The following is a 22,749-nucleotide window of genomic DNA, read 5'->3' on the forward strand; positions in this document are numbered from 1 at the left end:
CCTTAAAAATAAACATTGATATTATCTGACAACTATATATTAAAATAATTTTGCCAGTCCTATATATAATAAACAAACACACTAAATGTAGCTCTATATATACAGCCGAGTTTTGAACTTACCCAGGAGGTTGAATCACAGCTTATATGTATGAAAAATAGCATTTCCTCAAAATTACAGCAATGGATTGAACTAAATACCAAATAATTTGACAATGTAAATCTAGTAACTTAAGTAATTTTTTTATTTGTAAATGAGGGTGGAATTTGGCTCTAACACTTCAGCTCCTGGGCCACTGTGTACCTGGATAACCCAGGACATGAGGGCTACATCTACACTGGCATGATTTTCCGGAAATGCTTTTAACGGAAAAGTTTTCCGTTAAAAGCATTTTCGGAAAAGAGCATCTAGATTTGCGGAAAAGCATCCTGCCAAAGCACTTTTTGCGGAAAAGCGTCCGTGGCCAATCTAGACGCGCTTTTTCGCAAAAAAGCCCCAATTGCCATTTTCGCGATCGGGGCTTTTTTGCGGAAAAGAAATCTCTGCTATCTACACTGGCCTTTTTGCACAAAAGTCTTGCAGAAAAAGACTTTTGCCCGAACGGGAGCAGTATAGTTTTTCCACAAAAGCACTGACAATCTTACATGAGATCGTCAGTGCTTTTGCGGAAATTCAAGCAGCTAGTGTAGACAGCTGGCAAGTTTTTCCGCAAAAGCAGATGATTTTGCAGAAAAACTTGCCAGTCTAGACACAGCCGAGATGTTTCAGTATATCAGTTGCTCAGAACAGCTTTTGCATAACTGGCCGTGTCAAGTAATACCTGCCACTCAATACAGTGGCATTTCTTGGTCTGTAACATAACATTTGAAGACTGTGCCCAATCAGTTCCAAATTTTCAGGGAATATTCTGGACATCAGTGGAAAGAACTCCTCTTCATCTGGGTGACAATCAGAAACCCAAAATATTGTAGAAGCCTGACTTCCACACAGTATTAGTATTCATTTCATGCTGCAGACATAGGGACACCGTGACATCAGAGATTACTAAAACATAGCATTTTCTATCTCCAATTCACCTGCATATTTTAATTCTATTGATTGAAATGAGACTGTGGCAGGGTCCCCACTCTGGCCCCTTGGTCTGGGATACCTTCTTGTCCACAGATCAGCCAGAGATGTTTCAGGTGCAGTCACTCATGATTTTATTGTTAGTTCCCACCACCTTCTATGTTGTGCAAAGCTTCGTCAATTCAGCCAGCTCCTCCATCTGCCTGGGCATTTACTCAGCCACACCCTGGCTCCTTGCCCTCTCATGGCTTCCTTCCTCTGTCATATATAGCCCTCACCCAGTGAGGCCCACAGCTGCTTCTAATAGTCCTTCAGGCATGGGCTTGCTCAGCTGTTTCCCCACAACCTCTGTAACCAAGCTACAGCGGCAGAGCTCTGGCTTCGCCAGCAGTCTGTCACAGAGCCATTACACTGCAGTTCAGCACATAGGTGCTTTGACAGAATTGGGGGGTATGTTTTGGATTTCAAGCCTGGAATACATTTCATAAAGGAGGATAGCTTAAAGGAGGAGTGATAATGAAGATTTGCATTGCAGCTTCCTCCAGATTATACCAGGCTCAGGCAAGGTCAGTTACTTTTGCCTAGTGAAAGCTGGTTTAGTTCTAAATGATATCCAGTTGGGGTCACAGAAAGCACCAAATGGGTACTGTCAAGAAGAAGCTGCTGATAAAGCAACAAATGGAGGAAGAGGGGTGGGTTAGATAACATCACAATAAAAATTTAGATTTAGTGGCTGTGTCCTGAAAAATTGCTACACATTCAGGAGAAGAGATTGTATTTCAGCCCTTCACAATTTTGCTTACATAACAAATGAAGTGTATGGCTCTTTAGTAAAAAGAGTGTCTCAAGTGAATGTGTGCGCACATATTTCTTTCCACCAGAATAAATTTGCTTTTCAAACTATGGGAAAGGTGTAAATCCAGAGTAACTGAGATAAAGGTATAAGCTACTGTACAATGCAGGCAAGAAGCATAAACCACTGAAAATGCAGCCATTCTAGGATTAAAGAGTAGCTGGTCCAGACTCTCTGAGTAGAGACATATTGCACACAGCACGGAAGTTTAGAAACAGACCTGAAGAACGTTTGTAGTCAAATGAAACTGAAGAATGAATTTAACTAAATAAAATATATTAGCTTAGGATGAGATTTAGCCAGGTCCTTGGGACAAAGTCTCTTAATACTTATATAACCCTTCTGCCTGGTACAGTCTGAAGCCACAGGAGCTGGGGTCAATACCTAGGGGTTCCACTTAACCATACCAAAAAAAAAACAAAAAACAAAAACCACCCAGATCCAGCCATCTCACAGTAATCTGGGAAAATTTAAAGTCACCCCGGTGCTAATGAAGAGATGGTCAAATAATGTCAAGGGCTTTTGAGCAGAAAAGAGCGTCTAGATTGGCACAGATGCTTTTGCGGAAAAGCGTCCGTGCCAATCTAGACACGGTTTTGCGCAAGAAAGCGCCGATCGCCATTTTCGAAACAGTTTTCAGTTTTCAAAACACTGGCCCTCTTGCGCAAAAACATTTCTGGAAAAGGGCTTTTGCTCGAACAGGAACATCAAAGCATTTGCGCAAGAAGCACTGATTTCGGACAGTAGAACGTCAGTGCTTTTGAGCAAAATAAAGCGGCCAGTGTAGACAGCTGGCAAGTTTTTGCGCAAAAGTGGCCGCTTTTGCGGAAAAACTTGCTAGTCGAGACGCAGCCACTGTTTCTGAAGTCTTCCCCCCTCATCACTAGATGCTAGAGAGGAGCTGAATCAGACAATGCTTACACTTACTAAACAAAAAACAAACAAACCCTCTCCCCCAACAACAACAAAACCCCACAACCTTACAGAACCTATAATGCCCATAAGTAGTGAGGGCCTTACGTTTTTGTCTCCTGTGAAAACTGGCACTTTCAAATGTTTTCTGTCATAACACTCAATGACAGACTCCTGCAGCAACTCCTTAGACTCAGAAGATGCTTAAAAATCAACCTTCTCAAGTCCTTATTATGCTACTGTATATAAATGGAATGTGTAATAGGATACAACAGTTGTTTCTATGGAATGAGATATATTCTTCCGGAAAATCCTAAGGTACAAAATACTCTTCATTCTGTCAGATGTACCACAACAAATAAAAATAAAAGTTCCATGCAATAATATTCAAATGCAGAGCTTTTCACCTAATTGGCTACAGCTCCCAGATATTTTGTGGGGTGTTAAAATTGTAACAACCCAAAGCACAGAACTTCTTTTCTCCTGTACGCAGGCTGACCTCTCCCTGCTCATCCTTACCATTTTTATATGATATATTCTCTGCCAGACTCTTGAAATCCCCCATATATACAGGTTTATAACTAATGCTTTGCTTCAAATCCAAAACTATTAGAAGCATTTTTTTCCAGATTGTAAAAGCACATTAAAAGAAATAAAATGGGGGTCGGAGATAACTGATTTATAATTAATTACTTTGATTGTTCATCATTACATTATTCAGTTAAATTCCATTATGTCTAAATGCAGAGAATGGAACTCGAAAATCAGTGCTTCATTGGAAAGGATTATGTGTTTTATGTTTTATAGGAACTGGCTATGGTTCAGCACTGCTTATGACTTCTAAGGGACTACAGTGTGCTTGGCTAGTTTTTCTATGGAAAACAGCTGTCACTGCCTGTTATGACACCTGTAGAGTATGGCTTGGAACAGGGTAGCTCCTTTATGAAAGATATTGTGCTAGCTTCTGCCCTTATGTACATAATTGCAATACCATTGACATCAATGAGGTAGTATGTTTGTAACTGAGATAATTGGCCCCGAACACACACATAGGTTTCTTCCCCAATACTCCCATCAATCATTGCTTATTTTTGCCTGTTATCTGTATTCTTCTAGGCTTACATTTCTTCCTAGTTTGTTGATCTGTTTTTAAAGTATATTACTAACCCTCACACCCATACACCAGCCCTCACACACCCTGCCACCTTATCACCACCAGCACTATTGGCTGTTGTTACAAAAGCTATGTCTAGACTGCAAGCCTCTTTCGAAAAAGAGCGTCTAGACTGCAAGCGGAACTTTCAAAAAAGCAAGCCGCTTTTTCAAAAGAGAGCACCCAGGCAGTCTGGATGCTCTCTTTCGAAAAACCCCTGTTTGCATTCAAGAACGCCTTTTTTCGAAAGAGCACTTTCGAAAAAAGGTGTTCTTCCTTGTGAAATTAGGTTTACCGCCATCGAAAGAAAAGCCACGTTCTTTCGATTTAATTTCGAAAGAACGCGGCTACAGTTTAGACACAGGTGAAGTTTTTTCGAAAAAAGGCTACTTTTTAAAAAAAAAAACCCTGAGTCTGGACACAGCCAAATAGATGCTGAAGTATTAAGCCTTTTCCAGAACTAAAAGCAAGTATCACATGCCGTAAAAGGAATTCTTAATGAGTTATGCTTAGATTTAGAATCTAGAGGTAACACATTTTTCCCACTTTTGTCTGTCCAGAACTATGTGTTTGACTCCATCATAAGTAGTGCCCATGACAAAAGCGTCCTTTTCAATCATCTTGTGATGTCATTCTTTGTGTTCTACACTTTATTTTCCCCTATATGGCATCTGTCATAGTACAGCCATTTCTGTCTGATTATCAAGTCCACAGACTGCTGACCCATAAATTGCAGCACCTACTCATTTGTTACATGTTCTGTCCAATAAATGCTCAAATTATTTCCTAAAATAATGCTGGTGAATGTATTCGTTTTCCTGTTATGTACTTTCACTGTCTCCCACATTTCTGACTATAATTTTAGTAGGTAGATGTATCTTCTTATTATTACAGATGTCTGTCAAACAGGAAAATGCTTCACTGGCTTTTCCAAATCTTTCCTTCACTTTGTGAGCCGGCCCTTAGCAGATACTGTACACAACCTTGTCTTACACTGGTGGCAATCTTAAACCATTCCAGGTCTCCTTTCTCTCTGTCCTGAAGCTGCATAAAGTTTCATTATATAATATTTTTACCAAACAATCTTTCCTGAAATTCCATGGTGTTTCAGAAGTTTCCAGAAGGCGTCTGTACATAATAGCAAGTTCCTTGATCTGGAAAGGTACATGCGTTAGGTATATTATTAACCCATGATAAAATAGTCCCTACCTGGAAGAACTTTCAGTCTAAGTAGACAATATAAAGCGATGAACAGCAATAAATAAATAAGAAGGAAAATGGAGAAGGGAGGATAAGGTGCAATAAAAGGTCACATCATTCAGATTTCTAGTGCATATATCTTGTCTTTAATTATATTAATACCAGTTGTAAAATAAATCTAAATATTTCTCAGAAATCCACTCTTTTTTTTAAATCTCCTCCTCCCTTACTCACCCACAAAACAGAATATCCACTCATCCTCAATCACAGTACACTCTCTATTTCTTAACCCATATTCCATCTCTACATGTAATTTCAGTTTCAACTCTATGCCTAAAGAGAGAGTGTTCTTTAACCAAAATTAAAACAATACAAATACAATAATAACATTAAAATGAACGTTATCCAAATTTAAAAAAAATGTTTAGCAACACAATCTCAACAACTACAATTTTTCCAGGCTTCTTCCACTAATTTGTGAGAATCCTATATATTAAATTAAACCGTATTAAACAGTACATATTTAAAATAAAGCAACTCAAAAATTAGAAAAGGGAAAAAATAAGATACCCCATTCAATCATAATTCTGTCCCTTGTGTATATCCATTATACTGCAGCCTTTACTTATATATATAATTTTTTCCCTACATGAATGGTCAGCAGGTTTGGAACCCAGAATCTTAAGATCTTTGGCACAGACTTAATCTACTAGAACTAAAGGACAAACCTGTTGTAGAGTTAGGCCACTATCTTCTTTGTGGACCAATCCCTAGAGGGGACACAAAACATGCTTTGCCAATGGTTATATAACTCTAACCAGGGCTCGACAATTAGGGCAATCTACTCACCTGTGGCAAGTAGATTTTAACCTGGTGCGGCGTGCCAAACCACGTGGCTGGTGAGTGGGGCTCACCACCGCTTGTCGAGCCTTGACTATAACTATACCAACTGAGCATACACTAGAATTTTGTTGGAAAAATGGCCATTTTTTTGACAAAACTTGTGAAATGTCCACACTGCAATTGCGTTCTTCCACAAGAGAATTGAACAGAGGGGTTTTTCCAGCATTGGTAATCCTCATTCTATGAGGAAGAAGCCTTTTTTCCAAAATAGTTCTTCTGCAAAAGAGAAGGACAGGGACAGGGAAGAGGGAGTTCTTTCGGAAGAAGAGGAAAGAGGAAAAAGCACAAGTGCCATGGTAGCCATTCCGTCCATAGCAATCACAGCTTACATGTGAGAGAGCATCCGTTCAGTCTGGACCCTCTATTTTGAAAAAGCAGATCACTTTTTTGATGCACTTTTGCAGTGTGGACACTCTCTTTCGGAAGAAGTTTTTTTGGAAGATCTGTTCCGAAAAAAAGCTTCTTCTAAAAGAAGTCTATAGTCTAGACCCGTGGTCCCCAACACGGTGCCCGCGGGTGCCATGGCGCCCGCGAGGGCATTTCAATGCGCCCGCCAGGTGCTCGGGGCTGGCCTAGCCCTGGGCACATGGCGCACGGGCGCTTGCGGGGGGAGCGCGCTTGGCGGGGGGAGCGCCAGGCGTGCGGCACTCGGCGGGGGGGGGCGCCGGCCCCGGGCACGCGGCGGAGGGAGCGCTGGCCCCGGGCGCGCGGCACTCGGCGGGAGGGGGGGAGTGCCGGCCCCGGGCGCACGGCACTCGGCGGGAGGGGGGGAGTGCCGGCCCCGGGCGTGCGGCACTCAGCGGGGGAGGGGGGGAGCGCCGGCCCCGGGTGCGCGGCCCTTGGAGGGGGCCCTGCCCCCGGGCGCGTGGCAAGGGGGGGGCCCGCCCCCTGGCATCCGGCGGGCAAACGGCCACGCCCCCTGGCGCCCGACAACCTCAAAAGGTTGGGGACCACTGGTCTAGACATATTGAGTGAAGAACAGTTAATGTGATTCCAGTTTTTTAAAGAGGCTGAAGAGGGGATCCTGGCAGTTTTAGGATGGTAAACCTCACTTCAGTATCAGGCAATATGGTTGAAACTATAGTAAAGCACAGAATTATCAGATTCACAGATGAACATGATACACTGGGAAAAAACTCAACAGGTTTTTCCAAAAGGGAAATCATGCCTCCAAAACCTATTCAAATTCATTGAGGATATGCTGGTCAAGGAGAACCAGTGTAGGATTTGGGCTGCTATTTTCATCTGCAACAGTATTTTAAGTTTTGCTCGCCTGTTTGATTTTTTTATATTCTTATTAAGAACAAAGACAGAGATTGTGTGCAGCTTTTACCTATGCCAGATGGGCTTATAAGTATACTTAGAACAGATAATAGCACTAAAAATGTTATTGGGAAATGGTGGGAGTGTAATATATAAATGCACACTTGAAGATTGCCTCAAACCCTTATGTCAAGCAACTAGTTGGGAGGGGGTAAAGAGAGATTGGGGTAATAAAGAAGTGGAAGTGAAAGCCATGATCCTCCAAAACAAAACATAATCATAATTAGTAAGCGGAGAACATGTATTTCAAGTATAATTATACCTTCCGATGAGGGGGCATGAACATTGGGAAACAGTGTCAGAGTTGTGGGACATGTTTGCTGGAAACTTAATCCCAATAAACATCGTATTGTCTGCATTCCAGACTTCTGGTCCTCTCTCTGTCTGCATGACAAGAACTAGGGGAAAGGGTGAAGGGAGTTTCTATCAGAGTCATTGTGAATAGTTCTCTGAAAGCATCCACTCAATGTTCAACAGCAGTTAAAAAAAAAGCAAACAGAATGTTAGGAACCATTAGGAAAGGTATATAAAATGAGACAGTAAATATAATGCCAATAGTATGGCTATATTACTGTGTGCAATTCTGATCACCCCATCTCAAAAATAGATATATTAGAAATGGAAAAACTACAGAAACAAGCAACAAAATGATTAAGGGTATGAAACAGCTTCTATATGAGGAGACTGGTGCTTTTCATCTTGGAAAAGAGACAGTTAAGCAGGGGGATATGATAGAGTTCTACAAAATTATGAACGGTGCAGAGAAAATGATTAGGAAAGTGTTATTTACCCCTTCATGTAATACAAGAACTCAAGGTCAGCCAATGAAATTACTAGGTAGGTTTAAAGCAAACCTACTGAATTATTTCTTCATGCAAAGCAGTCAACTAGTGGAGCTCATTGCCAGGGATGTTATGAAGGCAAAAACTATAACTGGGTTCAGAAAAAAAAATAGATTAGTTAATTAAGGATAACTTCACCAATGGCTATTAGCTGATATGGTCAGGGATACAACCCCATGCTCTAGGCTCTGATTGCCACATACTGGGACTTGATAAAAGGAGATGAATCATTATCACTTATGCTAGATGGACCATTGGTCTGACCCAATATGGCCATTGCTATGTTCTTATGTGTGTGACAGCAATGAAATAGTGAACCCACCTAAGCCTGGGTTCCATTCCTGGATCTGGGAGCACACTGTCAGAATCAGAAGAAAATCAGAAGAACTAAGTCCATCACTTTCATACATTTATTTTAAAAGGTTGAATGGAATTTGATGTTGTAATGTTAGGCCGTGTCCAGACTCAGGGGTTTTTTCGAAAAAACTTCCCCTGCGTCCAGACTCAAGCCGCGTTCTTTCGAAATTAATTCGAAAGAACGCGGCTTTTCTTTCGATGGCGGTAAACCTCATTTCACGAGGAAGAACGCCTTCTTTCGAAAGTTCCTCTTTCGAAAGAAGGCGTTCTTCAATGTAAATAGGGCTTCTTCAAAAGAGAGCATCCAGACTCACTGGATGCTTTCTTTAGAAAAAGCAAGCCGCTTTTTCGAAATTTCTCCGTGCAGTCTAGACGCTCTCTTTCGAAAGAGGCTCTTTCGAAAGATGCTTTCGAAAGAGCCTCTTTCGAAAGAAGCCTGCAGTCTAGACATAGCCTTAGAGACCTGAATTCTTGTCCTATCTTTGCCAGTGCCCAGGTCGTGTCACACTGTTTTCTTATATATATATGAAGGAATTATAGTTTCTGTCTCCAGATATGAAAATGTGAGATTAATGAGTTATATAGAAAAAGTATCAGTATTCAATTGTTGAGATCAAAACATACAATAAAATATAATTAGGACTGCAAAGTCTAACACACAATTACTAAATGTTAGAATCAAAATAGCTCACAGAACTTTAATTTGCCCCACTTATGCATCTGTGTTATGATACAGTCTTTACTTACATGATCATATACATTTTGAACCAGACTCATCTTCAGAGCAGACTCTTCAGAAGATTTAGTTGCCACTTTAAGAAACATCACTAAACATGTGTGAACTTGAATTTTTTTTAGTATTTATAATTTGGCCAGATGTGGGCTGATTTTCACAGTAATAATATAAGACATGTCCCTTTTAAAAAGGCCATGCCAGTACTAAATTTCAAGTCCTGGACTCAAGAATGAGAATGTTAAAATTCTTCAACAGAAAGGTCACCAGAATTTATTTTTAAAAACAGTGGAATAATGAATTTTTCTGTAAACTCATTCTCAGAAACAGTCGAACAATTTTAGCTGCCCAACTTTCTAAACTACTTCCCCCTGACACAGACATCTGACATGGAAAATTTCAGCCCGAAAGGTTAAAGTGCTGCAGCAATGTAAGCAGTTGAAAACCAGATCGTGTATTTAGACGTGTCTGGCACGCAATAATAAAGGCTAGGAGAGCTTGACACTTTGCCTGCCAAATGCATGAGTGTCATGTGAAAGGTGTCACAGGACGTATCTTCATGGGCCAAGTGCCCTTGTCCTCTCCTTCTCCCTAAAAGAATCAACCAAGCAGGAAAAAACAAAAACAAAACACACACACCATACAATTGCTTGGTTGTACTGGTGGGGTGGGAGGATGTCTCAGTGTATCTTGTAGGAATCTGGGAGATAATTCTTGTCCCTGTAGAAGAGTGCAAAGATCAATTGATCTTGCAGGTGTTCCTGGGTCTGGGAATGTAAGAAATTAGGAAGGCTGCCCGCTCCCCACTAACGCCCCTCTCATTGGACACCTGCTTCACCACCACCATCCACATTTGCACTTCTGGTTAAACACCCGCTCTCCTCCCGCTACTGCCCTTCTGATCTGACACCTGCTCCCTCCCGCTGCTGCCCCCGTCTGACACTCGAGTGACAGTCCCTCCTGCTGCTGTGCCCTGGTCTGACACTCACTCTACTTCCGACCGTTACTGCCCCCCGATATGATACCCGCACCCCGCACCCACTTCCCCTCTGGTCTCACACCTGCTCCCATCCCACTACTGCCCCTTGGTCGGACCCCCACACCCCTCCCGGCCTCACTCCCGCTCCCTTTCCCCCACTGGCCCCTGGTCTCACACCCGCCCCCGCCCCCTCTTTCTCGGTCTCCTCGCGCCCCTCCCGTCCCTTCAGCAGGGCCAGGAGCCCGGTTGGGTGGCCCAGGAGGCGTCTCCGGCAGCAGCCTCCGCCCAGCCACCCGCCTGCTGCTCCAGCCGCCGCCGCCGCGGCTGGCCCTTTGTCACCTGCCCCAGGAAGCCGGAGCCCTGCACGCCGCGCGGCCAGCAGGCTGAGGCAGCCCCGCAGGTCCGGGAGCAGCAGGAGTAGCCGCTCCGCCTGCCGCAGACAAACACAGGGGCTGCCCCCTCCTCCGGCTGCTGCTGGGGACACGTCATGGGGAATAAATAAATAAATAAACCCCCTCGCCCAGTGGCAGTGAGAGGAGCCGGCGGCGGCGGCGGGATTAGAGCCGGCCCACCCAGCCCCAGCTAGAGACCAGGTAACGTACCCGAGGCAGCAGGAGGGAGGAGGAGACCGCGTCTCTTGGCCCCTGCCTGGAAGGGCGGGGGAGGGAAGGGGGCGCGCCTCAGGCCGTGTGCTCCGCGCTGCGCTCATGCTGCTGCCCCGCAGCGTGGGCAGCGGGCGGGCAGCTGCCGGGGCGGCCAGTCGCTGTCACACAACCCGCCGCCGAAGTGCTGAGGTGCAGGCGGCGGCCCTGTGCGCCCGCGGACACACACCCTGCGCAAGGAGCGGCTGCCATTGGCTCGTGTGGGGGGATGCCCCGGCTGCTCGCTCGTGGCCACTGACGCGTCCCCCGCACGTGAGCTGCTGCCCGTGGTGGGCAAGGGGCCGGGACCCCAGCACAGCTCCGCTGACACAGCCCTCGCTGCTGCCCTTGGCTTGCAGGCAAGGCCCAAGGGTGGGTCCCCCAGCCCAGCCTCACTGACTGACACGCAGGGGCATCACTGTAGCTGCTGCCGCCCTCGGGCTGTGGGCAAGGGGCGGGGGCCGCACCGCAGAGCCCCCCCCCCCCTCTACACACACACCCCATTACAATTGCTGCTGCCCTGGGGCTGGTCCCTCAGCTCAGCCTCGCTCACTGACACGCGGGCGCGCGCGCAGGGGCATCCTGCAACTGCTCGTGGCTCGCTGCGGCAGCCCGCAGGTTAACGCCTTCCCCCCACCCAGACACACACTCTGCACCAGAGGCTGCCGCAAGCGCACACACACCAGCCACCCCCGGCCGTCCCCACAGGCTGGGGCCCCCGCGGCGCGACTTACACCTGGCAGCCCTTTTGCCCTTCCCCGCCACACACACACACACAACGGAGAAACTCAGAAGCCGCCCCCGCCGTGTTGCCCCGCCCGTGGCGCGCTGCGAGGCGCTAACTACTCCAGCCCTGGTGGGGGTGTTTGGGAGACTCAAGCCACGCGGCACTGCGTCCTGGGGCTGCCGGTTATTGTGGGGAGCCGGGCTGGGCACCTCCGCTTGCAGCGGTGCGGGGAGCGCGGAGCCGGGACTGAGAGGGGCTTGGCTCACGCCTGTGTGTCTGCAGGCGCAGAAGGAGGCGGCAGCATCACTGCGAGCTTCCTTAGCCCTCTCAGCGCAGAGCCCGGCCCCTTTCTCCTCCCCCGCGCTGGAGCTGCGCCCCGGAGCCCGCCGCTGTCTCGGGCGAGGCGTGCTGCAGACTGCACAGCGACTGGCCCCTGCGCCTGCCCTCGGACAAAGCCGCGCGGTGCAGGCTGCAGCCTCCAGAGAGGGCTGGGCCGCGGGCGGCTGGCGATGCTGGGCGAGCGTAGCAGTTTGTCTGCTGCAGGCTTTGCTGCCCCCCGGGCGCCCCTCTGCAGCGGCCAATGGGAAGCGGCGCGCAGAAGGCAGCTGGCGAGGAATGGAGGATGAGGACTGTGAACGGGAACCGGATCCTCCTAGGAGGGGAGGTGGGCTCGGCCGCCAGGCGTCTCCCAGTTGGTTCTGGGGGAGCTGGCGCCGGGTGGAGCGCTGCGCTGCGGTGCTGAGTTCGCTCCGCATATGCCTGGCAAGGCCTCTTCCTTGCTCACACTGTACAAAGGCACTTACACGGGGGGAGGGGGAGACTCCGGAGAGAAAGGTGGGAACTACTTAAAAAAGATTAATGATGAGAGGCGGGGCTGAAGGCAATGGAGAGCCTGGCCTCGCAGCCCTCGGTGAGCTGTGGGGAAATATGGCCAGAATAAGTACACTCCCCCTCCCCCGAGCTCTGTATTTATTGCTCTGATTACTGCTACAATAACTTGAGTGTGGGTTATGGTTGGTAGTTATAACCCTGGCAATGTATAGAGAGAGGAGTGAACACGGGGGAATTCATTTTGTTACTTCAGCTACTTCATATACAAAACTTCCAGGATATAGCAGTGGATGCAAAGTAAACCTTCAGGAGTGTTTCCAGTTTAAAAGGCTGCCTTAGCAGGAGGGGCATAATTAGCTTTGCACCACCACCACTATTGTAGTGCAGGATGCCATGGTAAGGGGGCATCACTAGGCACTGCCATCAGTGCCTCAGCTATTTGTGGCTGCTGGAACGGCCCATATAAAGTTACAGCTGAGGCATAAGTTTAGAGCAGATCAAGAACCTACCGTAATCCATGCTGAGGTTCATTTGTCCTCTGGCTGTCCTACTATCCAGTAGGTACATTATTTCATCAGTCCCTATTCCTGATACAATATCGTAGGAATGACTCTCTCTGAGCTGTCATATCTAAGTTCAGATATCAGGTGCCCCACTAGTGAAATTGGAATCTTACTGAAGTTACTGTTGAAAGCCTGTGTGGTGAAAACATATATATTTTATTGGTCTTGATAGTAATAGTAATTATTTGCATTACTGTGCATACAGTTTGCCATGCAGGCGTGGGATTGTAAACTCAGCAGCACATCAGATGAGCTGAGCAACATACCAGCCCAAATCTAACAAGAGTTGAATCATATGAAGGTCATGTTTAAAGTCAAATATTTTGGGCAGATAGAAAAAGTAGAAAGAGAAATTACAAGAGAGGGCCAATAAAGCAAGAATAAAATGAGTGCATTTAAAGTTTGTTGTATTTAGAAATATTAATCAGATACATATTTTTTAAAAGAATTTTCTCCCCTCTCCAGATTTACACTGTATATTAAACTTCTTTAATATTGAAGATTTCTGATACTCTGAGAAAGGATGCTGAATAGATGCTGTTTCTCTATCCACTAAAATGAATTTATAAATTCATTTTGAAAGGTAGAAACTTGTAAGTATCAGTTTCATAAGAAGAGAGTTTTATGAGTTAGACCAGAACGTTTTTTCGGGTCGGGGCTGCTAACTCACAGAAGAATCAGTTGGTAGCTGTACACAAATGAGAAGCAAAAAACAAAACAAAACAAACAAACATTCCCCCCCTCCTCCCCGCAACTCACTCACATGGCCTAGGACTGAGAAGGAGAAAGACACTCCGCACATTCCCCTCCCACACCAGAGCCTAAGGGGACCCATCATAGTACAGGCAGTCCCCGCAGTTATGAACGGGGCCCTCCCTCTCCCTGGTCTCCAGCAGACCAGGGAGAGGAAGCAAAGCGGGGGAACATGCGGGCAGCGGACAGCCCAGACGTGTCTGGGCTGTCCGCTGCCCGCGTGTTCCCCCGCTTTGCTCCCCGTCCCCCTGGTCTGCAGACCAGGGGGACGGGGAGCAAAGCAGAGCAAAGCCACGGAGCCCGAGGGCAGCAGGACAGCCACGGCGCGTCTGGGCTGTCCCGCTGCCCCCGTGCTCCGCGGCTTTGCTCCGGACGCCTGTGGTACAGCAGCTGGGGCGCTGCTGGTTGGTCCTGTAGCGCCGCTCTGGGCGCTACTGGACCAACCCAGCAGCACCCCAGCTGCTCTGCCCCAGGCGTTCCCAAGTCAGCCGCTGATGAAACTGACCAGTGGCTGACTACAGGAAGCCCCTACCCCGGGCTTCCTGGAATCAGCCGCTGATCAGTTTCAGCAGCAGCTGACTTGGGGATGCCTGGGGTTCTTAAGTTGAATCCGTATGTAAGTCGGAACTGGCGTCCAGATTCAGCCGCTGTTGAAACTGGTCAGTTTCAGCAGCGGCTGAATCTGGACGCCAGTTCCGACTTACATACAGATTCAACTTAAGAACAAACCTACAGTCCCTATCTTGTACATAACCCGGGGACTGCCTGTAGAATTTGCATACTCCAGCCCCATGGTGAGGCAGCAGAGGGGCTAGAGTGCTAGCATGGGCTCCCCAATGCTCGAGGGTTGCGGGGCTGAGCCATGGGGGCCAGAGCCAGATAAGGTGGGGGCCACATTCAGCCCCCCAGGCCAGAGGAGACTCAAACTAGATCTGATACAAGCTGAGCTGAAGTTGTTGTACCATATTGTTAATCACATTTATAGAAGTCTGAACAATTATTTACAGTGAAGATTCAAAATAAGTTTTTTACTTTATTCAAAAAAAGTATGATTTAAAAAAAATACATATATATATATATATATATATACATACATTTAGCAATCCTATCACAGATTCCTAAGTGGTATATAATTTGAGACATTTATTAACTGTATTACAATATTTATTACACTTCACAATAATTGTCTTGTCAAATCTAAATTAGGTGCCTAAATTGGGGTGCATAATTCCAGAGTTACTGAAGCATCTGTTGGCCTGTCATGGGATAACCCCGATTAACCACATCTGGCCTGGCCTGCAGACCTGAGGTTACTTACCTCTGGTTTAGTATATCTGGCACATAATACCTTGCAAAGATGGCTATAAATGTTCTGTGCTGTTTGCCTGTTCTCACTTTCAGGTGACATTATAAATAAGAAGTGAGAATCATTATCTCCCATAACTGTAAACAAGGTACTCTTTGGCTGCGTCTAGACTGGCATGGGAGGTATCCCAGAAAAACTCTGCTGCATCTAGAGAATGCATCTGCTCTTCTACTTTTTTTTACTTTCTGAAGCCCTGTCTTCCTCCTCCCACGAGGAAGAAGGGCTCTTCCGAAGCAGGTTTTTTTTTCCCCAAAATTTGGCCTGTCTTCACTGGCCAAATTTCGTAAAAACCTCTTCCAAAAAATTATCAGAAAAAGTTATCAAAAATTGCGCAGCACAGTTTGCATACATTTTTCCAATAAAGCCCTGTAGTGTAGACATCGCCTGGGTGACTTTGGGCATATCACTTAATATTTCCTATCAGAGTTTCCTTAACTATACAATGGAATGTATGTACCTTTGTAAAGAGCTTTAAGGTCATCAGATAAGATAAAGCTATATAAGTGCTATCATTATTTACTATTGCTATGTTTATTATTGCCGAGGAGTAGGAAAAAGTGACCATAAAAAAGCTGCAGTCTCTTAAGTGCCAACAAAGTGTAGTAAACAGTGCACAATTATATAACAGTTAGTAGGTTTGATATTCCTTTCCTTATTCTTTTTGTGCTCCAGCTGGCAGGCAACAAGGATATCTCCTAAATGCTCTCTCTTTGTACTTTGAATGTGTGAGTAAAGAATGAAGGGTGGGGAAACTAGCTCTCACAAAAGTGTGAGCTGAGTAAGACAACACAAGAGAAAGGAAGACTTGTGAATGGAAAAGAAAAAAGATAAAAAAAGTGACAGATGTTTTAAAAAGGCAGTTACTGGAAGTTTAATTTCAGAAAGACATCATACACCATATCCAAAACACAAAATATGTTTTAAACATTTTGAAAGCTTGAATCCTTAAATACACATTTTTAAAAAGAGGCAAACAAGTTTAAAATGACTATTTTCACTCTTATCCCATTTCCAAGGAATCAGCCCTGGTTTTGTACCAACCATATAACAATTGCCTAAACATTTCCTGCACCTTACTGGTGATTTAGGTTGCCTTGGAATATACTATACAGGTTGAACTTGTGTGGTCTGGGACTCTCTGATCCAGCAACATTCATGGTCTGGGAGAGGCTGCTGACAGCTGAGAGCAGAGCTGGCTGATGGTGCCAGTGGGGCATTGGAAACTGTGGTGCAGAGCCTGCAGTCGATGGTGACAGGAAGCCAGAAAGTTCTGCTGGAGTCTACAAGGTTAGGGAGCTGCAGAGTAGAGATGTTAAGGACTAGTCGACTACTTGACTATCTGATAAGCAAATGCCTATTGGATAGTCAGTCGACTAATTGATCCTCCCCCCCGCCCCTTGTTGCCTCTCAGGTAGAGTCAGCAAAGGAGAGGGGAGAAGAGGGCATACTTCAAAGTGGCCGTTCTGCACAGCTCAGCGTGGGCTCAGCTGTGCGGCACTGCCCCTTTGAAATGCCAAAGCAGCATTTCAAGGCAGCAGCGCCATGTGGAGCCCAGGGTCAGCTGGGAACTCCCAAGCTGATACTGGGCTCTGTGCGGCATTTTCCCAGAACCCGGGAGTTCCCAGCTGAGCAGGGTTTTGGGGAAATGCCACATGGAACCTGCGGTCGGCTGGGGAGTCCTTAGCTGATCCCAGGCTCTGCTGAAATGTGGCACAGAGCCAGGGATCAGTTGGGGAGTCCACAGCTGACCCCGAGTTCTGTATGGCATTTCAAATTGGCAGAACAGCATGGAATCAGGGGTCAGCGTGGGACTCTGAGTCCCCCACTGACCCCGGGGTCCGTGCTGCACTTCTGCTTTGAAATGAACAAGAGTGCCTGCTGGGGACTCTTGTACACTTCAAAGCTGGCATACCACATGCAGCCCAAAGTCAGTGGGACTTCCCACTGGCTCTGGGCTGCACACGGAATTCCTCATTCCTCCTTTGAAATGTACAAGGAATGCCCCTGCTAGAGGAATGCGGAAGTGCCTATCGACTAGTCGAATACTCGATGGAAATTCCATCGACTACTCAACTAGTAAAATAACTGATAGTTAACATCCCTACTGCAGAGCCTGTAGCCAATGGTGCCGTAAGTGTCAGCAGGACTGCTGGAGCTCACAGGGCCACAGAGCCTGAAGGGCTGCTGCAGCCATGGGATGGGGGCAGCAGTACCAGGTGGCTGGGGAGCGCAGCTCAGCAGGGAGGCTGGCAACCCCCCAACCTCTCCTGGTACAGAAAACTCCTTTGTCCAGGATTGGTCAGGTCCTGAGGAAGCTGGACCAGGAAGGTCCATCCTGTACTAATAAATTATGAACAGATTCTCTATTAACATGCAATTGCATACTGTATTATAGAATGTATATATGGTATTTATAAGTAATGTCCTGGAGGAATTGAATCCCTGCCCTTACACTCTAAAGCATGTTCCTGTGCCACTTGAGTTGAAAGACAAACTATGGAAATAGAGTATGTATTGCAGTTGAGACACATTAAAAACTAGATATCCTGACTGAAATCTGAAATCTTGAAGCAGTGCAGGTATTTTTATTGTTCTTTTTTTTCTGTGACCCGCACACTGATGGACAGCTGTTAAATGTTTTTACATAAGAAGAGTGTTTTAATGAAATATTGATTAAGGGGAGGATGGATGTTGATGTTTGAGTCCTGCGTCCTCCTTGTTTTAGCCAAAAGACACTGTAAGCAATTGTGGTATGGTCTAGGGAATGCCACATAGGATATGTCTAGCCTACATGCCTCTGCCAACAGAGGCATGTAAAATAGGCTACCCAACATAGTCAATGAAGCAGGCATAAGGGAACGATAGACAAAGGCTTCCCCTGTTGACCGACCCACGTCTTGACTACTGCACTGTGCTGATCATCAGCTGAGCCAGCACAGCATGGCAGCCATTTTTATTTTAATGAAGTTGGGGATATTTAAATACCCGCTTCATTGACTACGTTGGATAGCCTGTCGGCAGAGGCATGTAGTCTAGACATACCCATAGGCTACGTCTACACTGGCATGATTTTCCGAAAATGCTTTTCCACGAGGAGTAACAGTTGTTCGGAATAGGAAGCCTAATCCAAACTACGTAGTACGTGCCGTGGACATTTAAAAATGGCGGCGCCCGGCAATATGCAAATGAAGCCCGGGAAGTTTGAACTAGGGTGGTAGTGTAGATATACCCATAGGAGTTAAGGGCTCCTGTAAGAGAAGAGATGATTATTCTTCCAGTCTAAGCGGAGAGGACTGTTTCTTCTGGAGCCAAATGGCTGAGATTTTTGGTCTTTTAGTTATTGCCACTACTACAGAGGAGAATTTGAATTGTTTATTTTATCCTATTAGCTGCATTAACCGTGTTTGTTTACTTTTCTTACTCTGCTGAGAAGGAGACTCTTTTGTCTTTGTTTTCCCTAAAGAGTGGAACTGAAATTGTTTAGTAATCCTATAGAGAAGGGAACATGTTTTCTTTGGTTTATTTGGTTATTTGGTTAAACTCTAGACCCCAAACATCTACTTTGACCCTATTCTCTTATTTATTTCCCCACTGACTTGAAATGTTTCTGCTGATGTTTCTGGGGAGAAAAAAAAACATGTATTTTCCTGCTGAGAAAGAGTCCTGGAGAACTTGACCTGGGGAGAGACGAACTTGTTAAGACGTGTTTGTAATTTTGTTTCCTTCAAGGGATTGGTGATTGTTTATTCCAGATTAGTATAGTATTGGCGTTTTCATTGAGAGTAAGCAGAAGTGTTATGAGAAGAGAGAAAGGGAGGAACTAAATGCTACAGAGCCTTGAAACTGAAGACAGGATATTTATTTTATATGGATCAAAGGTGGATTTGTTTCTTATTTTGGGTCAATCCAGCATCACATTCATTGACATTCTGAGTTCTGCCATCCTGCAGGCCTTGGTCATAATCTTACTATGGCTAGGTCTATACTGCAAAGATAAATTGGAAAAAGAAAAGCAATGTGCAGTATGCAAATTGCATATCTTTTTCCACTTTGCTGTCGAAAGAGGCTTTTCTGAAATTTGGCCTGTCTACATGGTGCCAAATTTCAGAAAAAAGTGCTCTTTCGATACAGCTCTTATTCCTCTGGTATACCAGAAAAGCAGTGCAGCCTAGATGTAGCTTATGAGACAATAGCTCAAGCTGCCCGAAACCCCTTTTCCACTAGGTTTGGAAGAGACTGACACACTCCAAAAATTAGGAGAAGCTGTGTTGGAAAGAAAAGACGATGACCCAGCTGCATTCAGGTCCACCATTAGGGCTTCTATGAATCCCTGACATCAAAATAAAGCTACCCTCTGCCAATGGAACCTACAGCCAGCTATAGTTCTTTGTGAGTGGGTGCTTTGCTAGTGAATAGAAATTGTAGCCTACCTCTTTATAGCTATGGGGTGAATCATAGAAACATAGAGCTGGAAGAGACTCCGGGAGGTCATCAAGTCCAGCCCACTGCCCAAGACAGGATCAATACCAACTAAATCAACCCAGCCAGGGTTTGGCAAGCCGAGACTTAAAAACCTCTAGAGATGGAGATTCCACCACCTCTTTAAATAACCCATTCCAATACTTCACCACCCTCCTAGTGAAATTGTTTTTCCTTATATCCAACCTAGACCTCACCCACTGTAACTTGAGATCATTGCTCCTTGTTCTGCCATCTATCACTACTGTGGACAGCCTTTCTCCATCCTATTTGGAAACTCCCTTCAGGAAGCTGAAGGCTGCTATCAAATCCCCCCTCACTCTTCTGTTCTGTAGACTAAACAAACCCAAATTCCTCAGTCTCTCCTCATAAATCATGTGCTCCAGTCCCCTAATCATTTTGGTTGCCCTCTGCTGGACCCTCTCCAATGCATCCAAATCCTTTCTATAGTGGAAGGCCCAGAACTGGACACAATACTCCAGCTGTGGCCTCACCAGAGCTGAATAAAGGGGAATAATCACTTCTCTAGCTCTGCTGGCAATGCTCCTCCTAATGCAACCTAATATGCCATTAGCCTTCTTGGCTACAAGAGCACACTGTTGACTCATATTCAGCTTCTCATCCACTGTAATCCCCAGGTCCTTTTCTGTAGTTCTGCTCTTAGCCAGTTGGTCCCAAGCCTGTAACAACGCTTGGAATTCTTCCATCCTAAGTGCAGGACCCTGCACTTGTCCTTGTTGAACCTCATTAGATTTCTTGTGGCCCAATCTCCTAATCTGTCTAGGTCACTCTGGACCCCTATCCCTTCCCTTCAGCATATCTATCTCTCCCTCTAGTTTAGTGTCATCTGAAAACTTGCTGAGGGTGCAATCCATCCCTTCATCCAAGTCATTAATAAAGATATTGAACAAAACCAGTCCTATAACTGATCCTTGGGGCACTCCGCTAGAAACTGACTGCTAACCTGACATCGAACCATTGATCACTACCCATTGGGCCCAACATTGGTAGCTGGTTTCAGTACAGACATATAGTTTTAAGAGCTCGATTGTGTACCCACTAATTCCCGTCTGTGGGCTGTAGCTCACCCCTCAATGTGGTTGGCCAGTCCTGCTGGTTGGAGAATGAGGGGTACAAAGTTATGACGCTTTGCATCCCCATTCTTTCCTGTTCCTGTGAGGGCACTGTGCAGATTAAGGAACTCCCTTTTCCTCTTCAGTACCCAGGATCCTGTCTGGTCTTTTTATGGGCCATGGAAAGTTCTGTATGCTGCTCCCCTCCAACCCAATGCAACACACCATAATGCAAGAGGGCCATCACATACTCAACACTGGGAAATATGACACACTGTTTAATTTTCAGATTTTAATCTTTCTCATATGTAATACACTCAACTAATTCTTGTACTTTGAGTCAGTTGTAAGCAGTGAATATTCCAAGTACATTCCATTACAGAAGACACTGGATCTTGTTCAAGTGTCTGATTGTTGCTCACTTGAATGATTTATATAGCAAGCTAACAACGTGAATTCTGAATTGCATTTACAAGTTAAAGTTTGAAATTTATGCTGTTGTTGGTTAACAAAACAGGTCAAATTTTGTGTTTGCCAAAGAGTATGCAAAATTCACTCTTGAGGAGTATTTGCATTGGTGAAGCTAGATCGCTATCATAGTCACAGAAAGCAGGACCCAGCTTGTGCACACCATCTATATGCTTTCCACAGCATAGCTAACTTACCTGGATAGATACACATTTTGCAAACTTCATGGGTTGCTAATTTTAAAAGCATAGCAAAACAAAATCCTAAACCAGTGGTCTCCACCCTTTTTAAGCATGAGATCACTTTTTTAATTTAAGCGCAATCTAAGAGCTACCTCAAACCCAAATACCTTTGCCCCGCCTCCTTTATACCCCTTCTCCGAGACCCCGCCCCTGCTCACTCCATTCTCCCTCCCTCCCCCATCCTCCCTTCCTTTCACCAGGCAGGGGCAATGAGTTGGGGTGCTGGCTCTGGTCTTGGATTAAGGGATTTGGAGTGTGAGAGGGGCTCTGACCTGACCTTGGGGCTGACAGTTGGGATGTAGGAAGGGGTTCTAGGTGCAGGCTCTGGGAGGGTGTTTGGGTTCAGGGGTGCTTGGGGCTGGGGCAGGAGCCTCGGGTGCAGGAGGGGGTTCATGACTGGTGTAGGGTTTCAGGATGTGGGCTCCGACTGGGCACTCAGGTGGCTGCTGGGTGGTGGTGCAGTGAGGCTAGGGCAGGCTCCCTGTCCTGGCTCTGCACCACTCCCCAAAGCAGCTAGCACTCTCCAACCCAAGTCCCGATATGTCCCCTCTCTGCTCTGTGGTGATAGGATACAGGGTGCGGGAGGGGGCAACTTGACATCAGTGCCTCTCTTCTCCCTTCCTTGCCCTGCACAGAAAGCAGGAGGCTCCTAGGGGTGGGGGAGGCAGCTCCAAGGCAAAGGTAAGGAGTTGCGAGGCAGTGGGGGGAGGGGCAGCTGAAGTTCCAGCACTTAATAGCTTCTTGGCCAAACCAGTCAAGATCACCTCTCAGAGGCTCCAAGATCTGCCAGTAGATCCTGATCTACTGGTTGGTGACCACTGTCCTAAACAGTGTACTGTGCTGTATGTGATTTTCAAAGGCTCATAACTTGGTCAAATTGAAATAAATTTTCTCTGCACCAAAATAAAACACTATTTCTATGCTAAATTTCAGCTTCCAACACCAAACCAGTCAGATTGTGGGTATGTTTCAAAGAATATCATAAGAATATATTTGTTGTAGAAAACATTCACACTCCTCTCATGCCAACAGGGCTATACTGATTCTGCTCAACCATAAAATAAATGTTAAAATAGAAAACAAGCCTGAAAAGTGTCAGCCTAAAAGAAAATTGTGAGTATCCAATAGCAGGTAATTAGAACATGAATGATTATAAAGCACTAAATAGTGGTTGTTGCCACTCCTGCTCTAATGTTTAGTGATCTTATTAGTGACATAGCTGGATTGTGACTGAATTATATGATATGGGAAAATAAGATTAAAGGAAATATGTCAGCTATGAG

General features: G+C 45.7%; 1 protein-coding gene across 3 annotated transcripts in view; it reads left to right on the top strand.

The window, feature by feature from the left end:
• The first annotated feature begins 10,590 nt into the window (after window positions 1-10,590).
• Window positions 10,591-22,749, top strand: part of SLC16A7 (solute carrier family 16 member 7) — a 134,494-nt gene continuing 122,335 nt past the window's right edge. Inside the window, exons 1-2 of one of the 3 annotated variants that reach the window (XM_075930718.1) lie at window positions 10,591-10,916; window positions 13,551-13,678. The gene's annotated coding sequence lies outside the window, so the exon portion shown is untranslated. Of the gene's footprint in view, window positions 10,917-11,770; window positions 12,356-13,550; window positions 13,679-22,749 lie in introns of those variants that run through there. The other 2 variants (XM_075930713.1, XM_075930720.1) reach the window with 2 other exon arrangements.

This window comes from Pelodiscus sinensis, chromosome 1 (assembly GCF_049634645.1).
Source record: "Pelodiscus sinensis isolate JC-2024 chromosome 1, ASM4963464v1, whole genome shotgun sequence".
In the NCBI taxonomy this organism is placed as follows: domain Eukaryota; kingdom Metazoa; phylum Chordata; order Testudines; family Trionychidae; genus Pelodiscus; species Pelodiscus sinensis.